The sequence below is a fragment of the Amblyraja radiata genome, chromosome 12 (genome assembly GCF_010909765.2).
Source record: "Amblyraja radiata isolate CabotCenter1 chromosome 12, sAmbRad1.1.pri, whole genome shotgun sequence".
Classification (NCBI taxonomy): domain Eukaryota; kingdom Metazoa; phylum Chordata; class Chondrichthyes; order Rajiformes; family Rajidae; genus Amblyraja; species Amblyraja radiata.
The window spans coordinates 60,325,748-60,342,211 of record NC_045967.1 but is presented as its reverse complement, the minus strand read 5'-3'; positions in this window follow the sequence as shown (position 1 = coordinate 60,342,211).

The window sequence follows — 16,464 nt, the reverse complement described above, 5'->3', positions numbered from 1 at the left end:
CTCATCAGCCACCGCGTAAACAACAGAACCCGAGTGGGAGCAAGTACTTCTCCATCTCCAATGAAGTCTGCGCGTTAACCTCAGATTACCGAGCCTGTTCTACACAGGTTACTGGCAGTCCAGTTCACGTACTGATTCCTCCTAAATTATAACAGGCCGGGAGCAGTTCACTCTGTAAAAATACAGTGAACGATGGTTGTTTTTTTAATCTGTTCAATGACAGAATTTAGAAAAATTGAAGCATAGAAACATAGAAAATAGGTGCAGGAGAAAGCCGTTCGGCCCTTTGAGCCAGCACCGCCATTCATTGCGATTTTGGCTGATCGTCCGCAATCAATAGCACGTGCCTGCCTTATCCCCATATCCCTTGATTCCACTAGCCCCTAGAGCTCTTTCTAACTCTCTCTTAAACCCATCCAGTGACTTGGCCTCCACTAAACTCCCTGGCAGGGAATTCCACAAATTCATATCTATCTGGGTGAAAACGTTTTTTCCCACTTCAGTTTGAAATTGGCTCCCCTTTATTCTAAAACTGAGGCCCCTGGTTCTGGACACGTCCAACATTGGGAACATTTTTCCTGCATGTAGCTTGTCCAGTACTTTTAACATTTTATATGTTTCTATAAGAACCCCCTCATCCTTCTAAACTCCAGTGAATACAAGCCTAGTCTTTTCAATCTTTCCTCATATGCCAGTCCCGCCATCCCAGGGATCAATCTCGTGAACCTACGCTGCACTGCCTCAATCACAAGGATATCCTTCCTCAAATTACGAGACCAAAACTGTACACAATACTCCAGATGTGGTCTCACCAGAGCCCTATTCAACTGCAGAAGAACTTCTCTACTCCTATACTGAAATCCTCTTGTTATGAAGGCCAACATTCCATTAGCTTTCTTCACTGCCTGCTGTACCTGCACGCCAACTTTCAGTAATCGGTGTACAAGGACACCCAGGTCTCGCTGCACCTCCCCCTTACCTAACCTAACCCCATTGAGATAATAATCTTCCCCTTGTTTTTTCCACCAAAGTGGATAACCTCACATTTCTCTATATTATACTGCATCTGCCACGTATCTGCCCACTCACTCAACATGTCCAGGTCAACCTGCAACCTCCTAACATCCTCTTCACAATGCACACTGCCACCCAGCTTTGTGTCATCCGCAAACTTGCTAGTGTTGCTCCTAATTCCCTCTTCAAAATCATTAATATATGGTAAACTGTTGCGGCCCCAACACCGAGCCTTGCGGCACTCCACTCGCCACTGCCTGCCATTCTGAAAAGGACCCGTTCAATCCTACTCTTTGCTTCCGGTCTGCCAACCATTTTTCTATCCATGTCAACACCCTACCCCCAATACCATGTGCTCTAATTTTAGTCACCAGTCTCCCGTGCGGGACCTTATCAAAGGCTTTCTGAATGTCTAGATACACTACATCCACTGGCACCCCTTCATCCATTTCAATTTTCACATCCTCAAAAAATTCCAGAAGGTTAGTCAAGCATGATTTCCCTTTCATAAATCCAAGCTGACTTGGACTAATCCTTTTACTGCTATCCAAATGCCCCATTATTACCTCTTTAATAATTGACTCCAGCATCTTTCCCACCACCGAAGTCAGGCTAACTGGTCTGTAATTCCCCGTTTTCTCTCTCGCTCCTTTCTTGAAAAGTGGGATAACATTAGCTATCCTCCAATCCACAGGAACTGATCCTGAATCTATTGAACATTGGAAAATGATCACCAATGCATCCACTATTTCTACAGCCACCTCCCTGAGGACCCTGGGATGCAGACCATCAGGCCCAGGGGATTTATTATCCTTCAGTCCCATTAGCCTTCCCAATACTATTTCTCGCCGAAGGAAAATTTCTTTCAGTTCCTCTACCCCCATAGATCCTCTGACCCCCAGTACATCTGGGAGACTGTTTGTGTCCTCCTTAGTGAAGACAGATCCGAAGTACCTATTCAACTCTTCTGCCATTTCCTTGTTCCCCATAATAATTTCACCCGTGTCTGCCTTCAAGGGACCCACATTTGACTTTGCTACTCTTTTTCCCTTTTACATGAAATATTTACTAAAACCCCACGGTGCCGGAGATTTGGTCACAGTCTGAGTTTTTCGTCCGATTAACTTCTAATTATGGATTGTAAATCTTTCACCGTTTCACAAACAGCATAGCCCCTTTCAATGTTATTTTGCCAGACATTAATTCCTTTAAAGGTACACAAAAATGCTGGAGAAACTCAGCGGGAGCAGCAGCATCTATGGAGTGAAGGAAATAGGTGATGTTTCGGGCCGAAACACTTCTTCAGACGGAAAATTAATTTCTTTAATTTCTGTTAAACTTCCTCCAATTTTCACCACAAATGTTATTTCCCACTTGTGTCCGGAGCTGGAGATCAACAATACAAAATAACAGGCAAATATCCACTCAGGGCCGCCAGTCCCCGTGAAAGAGGAGCAGAGTGAATTTCCCCTCCACAGGCGCTACATCACCTGATGAGCTTTTGCAACAACCCCTGTTATTAACTGCAGGTGACTTTATTGAACACAGTCCGGTCAGTTTACATTTACTGACAGAGAAGATATGGACCAAAGATGGAGGGTGGTTAAAGGAGTTAACTAATGAAACCATTCAGCTTTGTACAGTCGGGCGGGTTTGTACAGTCGAGTCGCTGACTGGACCTCAACGGCCACGGCGGAGTCTCTGGAGCGAGCGGGGAACGAACTTCTACTCGGCTGCTTCTGCCCCCAGACCGCGTGTTTGGGAACATGTTAAACCGAGCTCAGCGGTGTGGAGGGAATTGTGTTGGCGTGACAGGGCAAATCTTACTGAGGTGTCATCTCTTGGATGACGAATCAACTTTGATCTAATCACATAGAGATAACGGCAATAATTGGGACGACAGATGGCACAATGGGCTAAGTGTTCGGCTGGCAACCGGAAGGTAGCCGGTTCGTATCCCGCTTGGAGTGCATACTGTCGTTGTGTCCTTGGGCAAGACACTTCACCCACCTTTGCCTGTGTGTGAATGTGTGTGAGTGATTGGTGGTGGTCGGAGGGGCCGTAGGCACAGATTGGCAGCCACGCTTCCGTCAGTCTGCCGCAGGGCAGCTGTGGCTACAGAAGTAGCTTACCACCACCGAGTGTGACTGAGGAGTGAATGAATAATGCGATGTAAAGCGCCTTGAGTATTAGAAAGGCGCTATATAAATCCCATCCATTATTATTATTATTATAATAAAATTCACACGGCGGAGACAAGTGCAGTAAATTCTAATAGTATCAAGATATTCGAAGATTAATCCACGAATGTACGGAAATTCGAATCTGAAGGCAGATGCCAACCAAAATGTTACTTAATAGTAGTGAGCTGTTTGCAGCAGAACCCAGCAGCGTAAGGACAACATAACAGAGATGATTGCACCCGAGTCGAGCAGCCGGGAAGCATTGTAGCATTGTAGTGTAGTGTAGAACTAATTGTGTTATAATCTAATGTTCTACAGTAGATGTCATCATTTTACACAAGTTAGCACAGAAATAGTCTGATCCTTTAGCAGGGCGGTAACAGAAACATGATCTATTAGTAGAGCGCTTATTTCAGCAAATAAGAATTATATAGTCGCATTTAACTTAGATCTTAACTATACCAAAAAACGGAATAATAAAGAAAAATATGAGGGGAAAAGTGAATAAAATGATGAGACGTGAAATGTGATGCAGTGGTGGGGCCCGGATGCAACCAGGCTACCGCAGCAAGAAGTGACCTGTAGAGACACTTGCAATATTATCCATCAGGATACAGTGGAGAAGTGGACCAGTGTACCAGTGGACCAGTGGACCAGTGGACCAGTGTACCAGTGGACCAGTGGACCAGTGGACCAGTGTACCAGTGGACCAGTGGACCAAAACTGCATCCACGCAGAGGGGCCGCGTCGTCTCTGTTAAGCAAGTTGATGTTGTATTCGCAATGATTACTCTAAACATTGGGTTTCTCTTGTACTGGGAGAGTAAATCAATAAAGTCCTCGTTGGCATCACACTCAATGGTTTCCCGTCCAGTTTATCTGTGGAAGCTCTTTGTAAACCGACCGCCCTGTCCCTGCTGTCCCATCACCAGCTCCCCAGGTGTGATTCTGCAGGCGAATTAATTTAATCCACCCCCTTCTTTCACCCTCCCCCCACCCTTACATTGGAACCTGGCTGACACCCGCATCCCTGGCCCTTTGTCCCACAATCAGCCTGTCAAATAACCCCCTCACCGGTGTTCACCTATTACCGGCCATACTTTGTCCTGCTGCTTCTCCTTCCCACTTTCTCTCCCTCCCCAACCGCCCCTACAATCAGTATGATTTACGCCCTCCCTCCCGACCCTCCTCCCTCTGTACCGGGCGCCAAAATATCATGCGCTTAGGACTAAAATGTAGCCAAAACGTGAGAAGCAGCCCCTTCAGATAGTCGATCAGGGGCTGCAACCTCTCACACCCCATGTACATATGGAACACGGTCTCTTCCTCACCGGAGAAGTGACAGGCGGCTGGCGAGTCCGTGAACAGGTTCCACTGGGCGGAGTGGTGTGGCAGTGTGTACACCCGCTCACCACAACGCTCGCTGTTTCACAGGTGAGTGACGTGAACAGACTGAGACCAGTGAAGTGATGGGTAGAACGGTGTATAACCAGCTTCTGCAGTTCCTTCCTACATAGAAACATAGAAACATAGAAAAATAGGTGCAGGAGTAGGCCATTCGGCCCTTCGAGCCTGCACCGCCATTCAATATGATCATGGCTGATCATCCAACTCAGTATCCCGTACCTGCCTTCTCTCCATATCCCCCTGATTCCTCTAGCCACAAGGGCCACATCTAACTCCCTCTAAAATATAGCCAATGAACTGGCCTCAACTACCCTCTGTGGCAGAGAGTTCCAGAGATTCACCACTCTCTGCGTGAAAAATGTTCTTCTCATCTCGGTTCTAAAGGATGTCCCCCTTATCCTTAAGCTGTGACCCCTTGTCTTGGACTTCCCCAACATCGGGAACAAACTTCCTGCAACTAGCCTGTCCAATCCCTTCAGAATTTTGTAAGTTTCTATAAGATCCCCCCTCAATCTCCTAAATTCTAGCGAGTACAATCCGAGTCTATCCAGCCTTTCTTCATAAGAAAGTCCTGACATCCCACAAATCAGTCTGGTGAACCTTCTCTGCACTCCCTCTATGGCAATAATGTCCTTCCTCAGATTTGGAGACCCACTGCAGTTCGCTTACCGCCACAACAGATCAACGGTGGATGCGATCTAGCTGGCCCTCCACTCCGCACTGGACTACTTGGACAACAAAAACTCATATGTCAGGCTGTTATTCATCGATTACAGCTCGGCATTTAACACAATCATCCCATCCAAAATGGTTGCCAAACTCGCAGAACTGGGTCTCTGCGTATCCCTCTGCAATTGGATCCTCGACTTCCTCATCCACAGACCACAGTTTGTTCGTATTGGTGGATATGTGTCAGCCTCGATAACAATCAGCATGGGAGCACCTCAAGGCTGCGTGCTCAGCCCCCTGCTGTACTCACTCTATACCCATGACTGCGTAGCCAACCACAGTGCGAACTCCATCATCAAGTTCGCTGACGACACCACTATTGTGGGGCGTATCACTGATGGAAATGAGTCAGAATATAGAAGAGAGATCGAGCAACTGTCCATATGGTGCCAGCGCAATAACCTGGCGTCAACACCAGCAAAACCAAGGAACTGATTGTGGACTTTGGAAGGAGAAGGAGGGGGACCCACAGCCCCATTTATATCAACGGGTCGATGGTTGAAAGGGTCAAGAGCTTCAAATTCCTGGGCGTGCACATCTCTGAAGATCTTTCCTGGTCCGAGAACACTAACGCAATTATCAAGAAAGCTCATCAGCGCCTCTACTTCCTGAGAAGATTACCGAGAGTCGGTTTGTCAGGGAAGACTCTCTCTAACTTCTACAGGTGCACAGTAGAGAGCATGCTGACCAGTTGCATCGTGGCTTGGTTCGGCAATTTGAGCGCCCTGGAGAGGAAAAGATTACAAAAAGTAGTAAACACTGCCCAGTCCATCATCGGCTCTGACCTTCCTTCCATCGAGGGGATTTATCGCAGTCGCTGCCTCAAAAAGGCTGGCAGTATCATCAAAGACCCACACCATCCTGGCCACACACTCATCTCCCTGCTACCTTCAGGTAGAAGGTACAGGAGCCTGAAGACTGCAACAGCCAGGTTCAGGAATAGCTACTTCCCCACAGCCATCAGGCTATTAAACCTGGCTCGGACAAAACTCTGATTATTAATAACCACTTTCTGTTATTTGCACTTTATCTGTTTATATATTCATGTGTGTATATATTTATATCATGGTGTATGGACACATTATCTGGTTTGTAGTAAATGTCTACTATGTTCCGTGTGCTTAAGCAAAGTAAGAATTTCATTGTCCTATACAGGGACACATGACAATAAACTCACTTGAACTTGAACTTGAGCAAAACTGTACGCAATACTCCAGGTGTGGTCTCGCCAATACTCTGTACTGCAGCAGAACTTCCCTTCTCCTATGCTCAAATACCTTTGCTATGAATGCCATCCTCTAGGGTCTGTCATTTCAATCTTTTTTTTAATTTTTAGTTAGTCTAAAGTCTTGTGTTGGGGGAAACTTTAACTTTTCTATGTGGGGGAGGGGGGCAGGGTAAGGGGAAAACCGTTTCCCAGTCTCTTCCTGGCGGGGACAAGACTATTTCTCCGAGTCGCGTCCTCGCCCCCCACCTCGCGGCCTACCAGCTGGATCGGAGCGGCCTTTCCTGCCGGGGACCGAGAACCGGACCAGAGCTGCTACAGCGGCGGCGCAGCGCTGGAGTCACCGCGGAGCGGGCGATGCTTACCTGGGTCGCCGTTTGGAGCTCCGGAGCGTTGGGCCGCTGCTCCAACATCGCGGAGCTCTGGTGCGGAGAGCTTCCAACGCGGATGGCGCTGAATAACATCGTGGAGTCCTGGGGCGCCTTGCACAGGGTCTACAGCAGCAGTCTCCACCCGGCGCGGCCTACGGACTTTGGAAGCCGCCGACTCCGGTAGGAGGGGGCCGACTCTGGTGTCCACGCCGCTGAGGATATCCTGCAACCCCGACGTCGGACTTGTATCACCCCGGCGAGCGGTCCTGGACATTGCGGCCGCCCGTAGCTGCAACTGCGGAGGGCTTGGGGAGGCCCTGACCACGGGGAACAGTGGAGGAAGAGACTGACTTTGGTGCCTTCCCACACCGTGGGAAACTTTGATTCTGCTGTGTGGGGATGTTTTATGTCAAATTCTATAGTGTGTGTTCTTTATTTTTTTAATTGTATGGCTGTATGGGAATTTCATTTCATTGAGCCATCTGGCACATGTGACAATTAAATGTCTTTAAGTTTAGAACCATATAACCATATAACCATATAAAAATTACAGCACGGAAACAGGCCATCTCGGCCCTACAAGTCCGTGCCGAACAACTTTTTTCCCTTAGTCCCACCTGCCTGCACTCATACCAAAACCTTCCATTCCCTTCTCATCCATATGCCTATACAATCTATTTTTAAATGATAGCAACGAACCTGCCTCCACCACTTCCACTGGAAGCTCATTCCACACCGCTACCACTCTCTGAGTAAAGATGTTCCCCCTCATGTTACCCCTAAACTTCTGTCCCTCAATTCTGAAGTCATGTCTGTAAAAGGACTTCATCCAACACTCAAAGTCTCTTACCAAGTATCTTTATTCATTACATACATTATGCCCTAGCTGTCCGTGGTCATCACTGGAACTAGAGAGAGAGCTAGAGGCGGGGAAGCTACAATTATACAGGAGACAATGGGGCGTGGTTAGTAGTGGTGAGGTCACTATGTTAAAGGAGCATGCACTGATCTACATCCTTTCTCTTGGAAACAAAGCGACCACGGCTCATACGCTAGAGGCAAACCAGAAACAGTTGGAAAACATAATGAAGCAGACTACTCGCCCACTCCGTACCGGACAGGCGGCTTGACCAAACGCCCGGAGCGGGTGCGCAACCCGCCTTCCCCTTCCACCGCAGGAGCAACAGGAACGGGTGCAGGGACAGAGATAGGGGAACCGGGAGATGAAAGCCCAGGTGGAGGAGGAGAGCAAGGCGACGGAATGGGATCCACAGCAGGTGAAGGAGGAGAAGGGGGACCGTGCGGGCTGGGCACCATGAGCTGAGAGGGAAGGGTCCGTGGCATACGAGGAGTGACAGGGGCAGGAGTAGCCGCAGGCGGCGGTGAACGGACCGGCGGAGGGGGCGGGGAAGGCGGCGGGGAATGAGCAGGCGGCGAAAACGGGTCCGCGGGAGGTGGAGCAGGTTCGTTGACTAGTAGCAGGTGCTGGCGTGTCCGACGGTACACGGTGCCCTCGTAATTAACCAGGTAGGACCGTGGAGAGTCGGCATTGCCAACGACAACGGCCAGCCGGTGATGACCGGAGGTGGACATCATCCGAACAACCTGGCCCGGGAACAGACGGGGAAGTAATCGGGAAGATTTATCAAAGGAGCGCTTTTGGATGACCTGTTTCTCAACGATGCGATCCTTAACAGCGGCAGGGCTTTGGACAGCGGGCGTTAGAGATTGCTGAGAAACCGGGAGAGGGGGTCTAGTGGTGCGGGACATGAGGCGCTGGGCAGGCGAACCAAGTGCGGGGTCCCGAGAAATGTTGCGGAGGTTGAGGAGGGCAAGATGGAAGTCCGAATGGGACAGACGGCAATGTTCCAGCAGTTCCTTGGCACTGCGGACAGCGCGCTCAGCAAGGCCGTTGCTCTGCGGGTACTCGGGGCTGCTGGTGATGTGGCGAAAGTTCCATAGGGCGGCGAAAGCGGCGAACTCCGCGCTTGAAAACTGCCCGCCATTGTCGGATTGGAGAGTCACCGGGGAGCCAAAGGTTGAAAAGTGGCGGCGAAGCTTCCCGATGACGGCAACAGACGTGAGGGAAGGCAGCTGGTCCACCTCGAACCAGCTGGAGTAGGAGTCCACCAGGACCAGGAAGTGTTTGCCACGCCATTCGAATATGTCAGTGGCGACAGCCATCCACGGCAGCTCAGGAGCCGGCTGCTGCATGAGAGGTTGGCGTTGTTGATGAGGCAGTAGGCTGTTGCAGGCAGCACAGGCGGAGACCCTGTCACGAATCTCCGGAATCATGCCAGGCCAGAAAAACTGAGCCTGGGCCCGGGACAAAGTGGACTCCACCCCGGGGTGACCGCTGTGTGCGGTTTGGTAGTAGTGGTCACGCAGAGCGTCCGGCACCACGACCTTGTGGCCCTTCACCACCACGCCGCTGTGCAGCACCAATTCGTCCCGAACCAGGAAGTAGGGCAAGGCACCGGCCGGTAGAGAAGAGCGTCGGTCAGGCCAGCCACGGCGGATGACGCCCGCAAGCTGTTGTAGGGCAGGATCAGCGGCAGTGTGTTCGACCAGGGACTGCATCTGCCAAGAGGGAACAATGTTAACGTTCAGTACCATCAGGTCAGACGATTCGTATGGATGACGGGCAACGGAAGGGAGCGGCGCACGGGACAATGTGTCGGCCACGAACATTTCCTTGCCCTTGCGGTACACAATGTTGAATGTGAATCGTTGGAGCTGCAGCATCATTCGCTGCAACCGCGAGGAAGCCGCATGGATAGGCTTGTTCAAAATAGAAACCAGCGGCTGGTGGTCCGTTTCAATGGTGAAAGTGTTGCCCATAATGTAGTCTTTGAATTTGGAGCATGCGAACACCACGGCAAGGAGCTCCTTCTCGATCTGAGCGTAGCGCTGCTCAGCAGGGGTCATGGTGCGAGAGGCATAGGAAACAGGCAGCTGCCGATTGTCCTCGAGCTGCAGGCAGGCAGCACCGAGTCCGAACCGAGAAGCATCGCAGGTGAGGACGATTGGTCTGTTCAGGTCAAAATACGTTAAAGTCGGGGTGCGAGCGAGCCTGGACTTCAGGGCTACGAATGCCGACTGGTGATGCGGTAGCCAGACCCAGGCATTGTCCTTTTTGATTAGCTCCCTCAGAGGGGCACTCAGTTCGCTGAGCTCGGGTATGAACTTACCCAGGTAGTTGACCATGCCCAGAAATCGCTGCAGGCCGGGCACGTCGGTGGGAGCAGGCATTTCGGTGACCGCAGCAGTCTTCTGGGGGTCTGGCTTTAGTCCACTGGCCGTGAAAACGTGGCCCACGTACGTGACCTCCTGAACGCGGAACCGACACTTCTTCGGGTTGAGCTTGAGATTAATTTCACGGGCCCGGTCCAGGACTTGGCGTAGGTGCAGGTCGTGCTCAGCGACGTCCTTCCCGTATACCAGAATGTCATCGACAATAATAGCACATGGCAACCCGGCAAACAGCTGTTCCATGGTCCGCTGGAAAACCTCACTCGCTGAGTTGATCCCGAAGGGCATGCGAAGAAAACGAAACCTGCCGAAAGGTGTGCTGAAGGTGGTTAAATAAGACGAGCGTTCATCCAGAGGGATCTGCCAAAAGGAGCTCTTGGCATCTAAGACCGAGAAGACAGTGGCAGGACCGACCTGTGCAGCGACGTCCTCCACCGTCCGCATGGGGTAGTGCGGGCGCTGGATAGCAAGGTTCAGGTCCTTCGGGTTGATGCAGATCCTGATCTTGCTGGCGTCTTTCTTGGCAGCAACGACCATGGTGGAGACCCACAGGGTGGGTGCGCTCACCTCTCTGAGAATGCCAGTGGAAACCATATCACGAAGTGTGGACTCCACGCGGCCTTTCATGGCAAAAGACACCCGGTGGGCCGGTCTAACGACCGGGTCGACCCCCGGGTCAACAACGATTTTATAGGCACAGGGCAGCTTGCCCAGAACGTCATCGAAACGGTCAGGATACTCTATCAGGGGGTCCATGGGGGCCTGCACCAGGTGGACATCGTGGTGAAAAGAGACCAAACCCAAGTCCTGGCATGCACGGGCGCCCAGCAGGGTGACGTTATCAGAGTCCAGCAGGAAAAAAGTGAGGGGCCGAGAGGTCTTGAGAACAGTGCAGATAACAGTGGCCTTCCCCACTGCGACCAGAACACCTCCCCCATAGGCATGAAGGCAGGAGCTATCGGGAAGCACTCTCTCACCCAAACTTATCTTTTTGAAGAGGCGAACAGACATAATGTTTGCAAACGCACCAGTATCGACCTTGGCCGAGAAGGAGTGTCCATTCACAATAACATGTATTGAGGGATCCGTTATCGGGCCAGGTGCACCCAGGAGCGAAAATACAGTCGGATCACCATGGGAGGAAATCGTATCTGAATCAGGGAGTTCTGGTTGGTACTGGGAACCAGGCGCGCTATCAGTGTCCGCTAGAATGTTTAGACTCCTTCTAGGAGCAGGGACCGGTTTCCCACGAGAACGGCAGGCTGACAAAAAATGGTTAAGTTTCCCGCAAGAGTTGCAAGTTTTACCCAGCGCCGGGCAAACGTTGTTCTGGTGCGAGGAGAAATTACAATTCGGGCAACGACGAGGGGTGACCTTAGCGGGAGAAGCGGGCGAGAACGGGCGAGGCGGGCTATTGATCCGCCGGCGGCCCACGGTACCGGTGAAGTTGATGTCCTGGGACTGTGGGTGGGAAACGGAGCCGACAGCAGAGGCCATACGAGCAGAATGCATGGCATCCTTTAGCGTGAGGTCGGGTTTCATCAGTAGATCTTCGCGCAGCTTTGAGTTTAGGAGACCGTATACCAGGACGTCCCTGATCAATTCGTCAGTTGTAATAGCTTCGAGGCGGCACCTCCGAGCCAAATGACGCAAAGAGGCAATGTAAGCGTCAATGTGCTCACCGGGAACCTGACGTCTTGAGAAAAACTTAAAGCGCTCAATTATGTTATTTGTGGGAATGTCACACAGGGCAGTAAATTTGGCCATGAGACATACCGGGTCATGGCGGTCCTCCGGAGGGTCGAAGTCGAACGCAGCATAATGTTCCATAGCCTCCGGACCAGCCAGGTTGAGGAGCATGTGAGCTTGTACCGCAGGAGATACACCAGGATGAGCAATAGCGATATAATGCTCATAGTCGCGCTGTAAGACAGTCCAGCGGTGCACGATGTCCGCGTCAAAAATGAGCTTGTCAGGACGACGGAACGAGTTAGCCATATTAAATGTAAAGGTGGGGAAACAACTGGGAGAAACAAATAATAAAATAAAACCGATAAACAGGAGACGCAAGTCTACCGCGCTGACACCATGTAAAAGGACTTCATCCAACACTCAAAGTCTCTTACCAAGTATCTTTATTCATTACATACATTATGCCCTAGCTGTCCGTGGTCATCACTGGAACTAGAGAGAGAGCTAGAGGCGGGGAAGCTACAATCATACAGGAGACAATGGGGCGTGGTTAGTAGTGGTGAGGTCACTATGTTAAAGGAGCATGCACTGATCTACAATGTCCTCTTGTTTGAATCTTCCCTATTCTCAAAGGGAAAAGCTTGTCCACATCAACTCTGTCTATCCCTCTCATCATTTTAAAGACCTCTATCAAGTCCCCCCTTAACCTTCTGCTCTCCAGAGAATAAAGACCTAACTTATTCAACCTTTCTCTGTAACCTAGTTGCTGAAACCCAGGCAACATTCTAGTAAATCTCCTCTGTACTCTCTCTATTTTGTTGACATCCTTCCTATAATTGGGCGACCAAAATTGTACACCATACTCCAGAATTGGCCTCACCAATGCCTTGTACAATTTTAACATTACATCCCAACTTCTATACTCAATGCTCTGATTTATAAAGACCAGCACACCAAAAGCATTCTTTACCATCCTATCTACATGAGATTCCACTTTCAGGGAACTGTGCACAGTTATTCCAAGATCCCTCTGTTCACCTGCATTCTTCAATTCCCTACCATTTACCATGTACGTCCTATTTTGATTTGTCCTGCCAAGATGTAGCACCTCACACTTATCAGCATTAAACTCCATCTGCCATCTTTCAGCCCACTCTTCCAACATCCCAACTTCTATACTCAATGCTCTGATATATAAAGGCTAGCATACCAAAAGCTTTCTTTACCACCCTATCTATATGAGATTCCACCTTCAAGGAACTATGCACGGTTATTCCCAGATCCCTCTGTTCAACTGTATTCTTCAATTCCCTACCATTTACCATCTTCTTTACCCTCGTCAATTTCCCTAGTAACCTCTTCAAAAAATTCAAGAAGATTAGTCAAACATGACCTTCCAGGCACAAATCCATGTTGACTGTTTATCCAGATGCTTATATATATTATCTCTAAGTATCTTTTCCATTAATTTGCCCACCACTGAAGTCAAACTAACAGGTCTATAATTGCTAGGTTTACTCTTAGACCCCTTTTTAAACAATGGAACAACATGCGCAGTACGCCAATCCTCGGGACTATTCCTGTTTCTAATGACATTTGAAATATTTCTGTCATAGCCCCGGCTATTTCTACACTAACTTCCCTCAAATGTCCTAGGGAATATCCTGTCAGGACCTGGAGACTTATCCACTTTTATATTTTTCAAAAGGATCAGTACTTCTTTTACTTTGAAACTCATAGTACCCAATAGCTACTCTACTAGTTTCCCTTACCTCACATAATTCAATATCCTTCTCCTTGGTGAATACCGAAGAAAAGAAATTGTTCAATATCTCCCCCATCTCTTTTGGCTCTGCAGATAGCTGTCCACTCTGTCTCTCCAATGGATCAATTTTATCCCTCGTTATCCTTTTGCTATTAATTTAGCTGTAGAAACCCTTTGGATTTACTTTCACCTTACTTGCAAAAGCAACCTCATATCTTCTTTTAGCTTTTCTAATTTCTTTCTTAAGATTCTTTTTACATTCCTTATACTCCTCAAGCACCTCATTTACTTCATGCTGCCTATAATTATTGAAGATATCCCTCTTTTTCCGAACAAGATGTCCAATTTCCCTTGAAAAACAGGGCTCTTTCCAATTTTTACTGTTTCCTTTCAACCGAACAGGAACATAAAGATTCTGTACTCTTAAAATGTCCCCTTTAAATGTCCTCCATTTCTCTTCTACATCCTTCCCATAAAACAAAATGTCCCAGTTCACTCCTTTTAAATCATTTCGCATCTCATCAAAGTTAGCCTTTCTCCAATCAAAAATCTCAACCCTAGGTCCAGTTCTGACCCTTTCCATAATTATATTGAAACTAATGGTATTGTGATCACTGAACCCAAAGTGCTCCCCAACGCATACCTCCGCCACCTGTCCCGTCTAACAGGAGGTCCAGCACTGCCCCTCCTCTAGTAGGTACCTCTATGTATTGCTGCAAAAGACTATCCTGCACACATTTTACAAACTCCAAACCATCCAGCCCATTTACAGAATGTGTTTCCCAGTCTATGTGTGGAAAGTTGAATTCTCCCACAATCACTACCTTGTGCTTACTACTAATATCTGCAATCTCCTTACATATTTGCTCTTCCAAGTCTCGATCCCCATTTGGCAGTCTATAATACACCGCTATAAGTGTTGCTACACCTTTCCCACTTCTCAGTTCCACCCAAATAGCCTCCCTAGATGAGCCCTCTAATATATCCTGCCAAAGCACTGCTGTAATATCTTCCCTGACTAGCAATGCAACACCTCCACCTCTTGCCCCTCCAATTCCATCACACCTGAAGCAACAAAATCCTGGAATATTTAGTTCCCAATCACAGCCCTCCTGCAACCATGTTTCACTGATCACCACAACATCATACTTCCAGGTGTCTATCCAGACTCTAAGCTCATCCACCTTTCTTACAATGCTCCTAGCATTAAAATATGCACATTTAAGAAACCCCCCGCCTCTTATTCTCTGTTTATTTCCTTTTTTTTCTTTCTCCTCTTGTGTCCGAGTGCTTCCCTTATCTGCTTCCTGCCTCCCATTCTGTCTACTAGCTTTCTTTATTTGAGTCCCTCAGATTCAGATTCAGATTCAGATTCAGATTCAATTTTAATTGTCATTGTCAGTGTACAATACAGAGACAACGAAATGCATTTAGCATCTCCCTGGAAGAGCGACACCTCGCCCCAACCATTATAGTTTAAAGTCTCCCCAGTGACCTTTGCAAATTTCCCCGCCAGGATATTGGTCCCCCTCGGGTTCAAGTGCAACCCATCCTTTCTATACAGGTCCCACCTTCCGCAAAAGAAGTCCCAATGATCCAGAAACTTGAATCCCTGCCCTCTGCACCAGTCTTTCAGCCACGCATTTATCCTCCACCTCGCTCCATTCCTACTCTCACTGTCGCGTGGCACAGGCAGTAACCCTGAGATTGTTACCTTTTTGGTCCTTTTCCTTAACTCCCCTCCCAACTCCCTAAATCCTCCCTTCAGAACCTCTTCCCTTTTTTTACCTATGTCATTGGTACCTATACGTACCACGACCTCAGGCCCCTCTCCCTCTGATTTCAGGATATCTTGGATGCGTTGAGACACGTCCGAGACCTTGGCACCAGGGAGGCAGACCACCATCCTGGTCTCCCGACTGCATCCACAGAATTGCCTATCCGACCCCCTAACAATAGAGTCCCCAATTACTATTGCCCTCTTCTTTTTGTCCCTACCTTTCGGAGCAACAGGGCCGGTCTCTGTGCTGGAGGCCCGTTCGCTCTCGCTACCCCCAGGCAGGCTGTCACCCCCATCCGTACTCAAACAGGAGTACTTATTTGCAAGGTGTACCGACATTGGAGTACTCACTCGTCCCTGCCTCTGCCCCTTGCCCTTCCTTAGCGTGACCCACATGTCTCTCTCCCGTGGTTTTGGAGTGACCACCTCCCTATAACTCCCCTCTATGACCTCCTCACTCTCCCTGACCAGACAGAGGTCATCGAGCTGCTGCTCCAGGATCCTAATACGGTCCCTTAGGAGTCCCATCTCGCTGCACCTGGAGCAGATGTGGACGTCTGGAGGGCCATCCGACACCATGACCTCCCACATCTGACATCCCGAACAGTACACTGCTCTGACTGTCATTCTCTCGCCTTACCCTGGATCCGATACAAGTTCAATACAATAGAAACTGCTGGGAGAAATCAGCAGGTATCTGATTCACAACAGCTGCTCCCTCTTGACTTTTAAACTGCACCTTTATTATATAAACAAAAAGCACTGTACCCTTGGCTCACTGTACCTTTACTAAAGCACTGTACCCTTAACTCACTGTACCCTTAGCTCACTGTACCCTTAGCCCACTGTACCCTTAGCCCACTGTACCCTTAGCCCACTGTACCCTTAGCCCACTGTACCCTTAGCCCACTGTACCCTTAGCCCACTGTACCCTTAGCCCACTGTACCCTTAGCCCACTGTACTCTTAGCCCACTGTACCTTTAGCCCACTGTACCCTTAGCCCACTGTACCCTTAGCCCACTGTACCTTTAGCCCACTGTACCCTT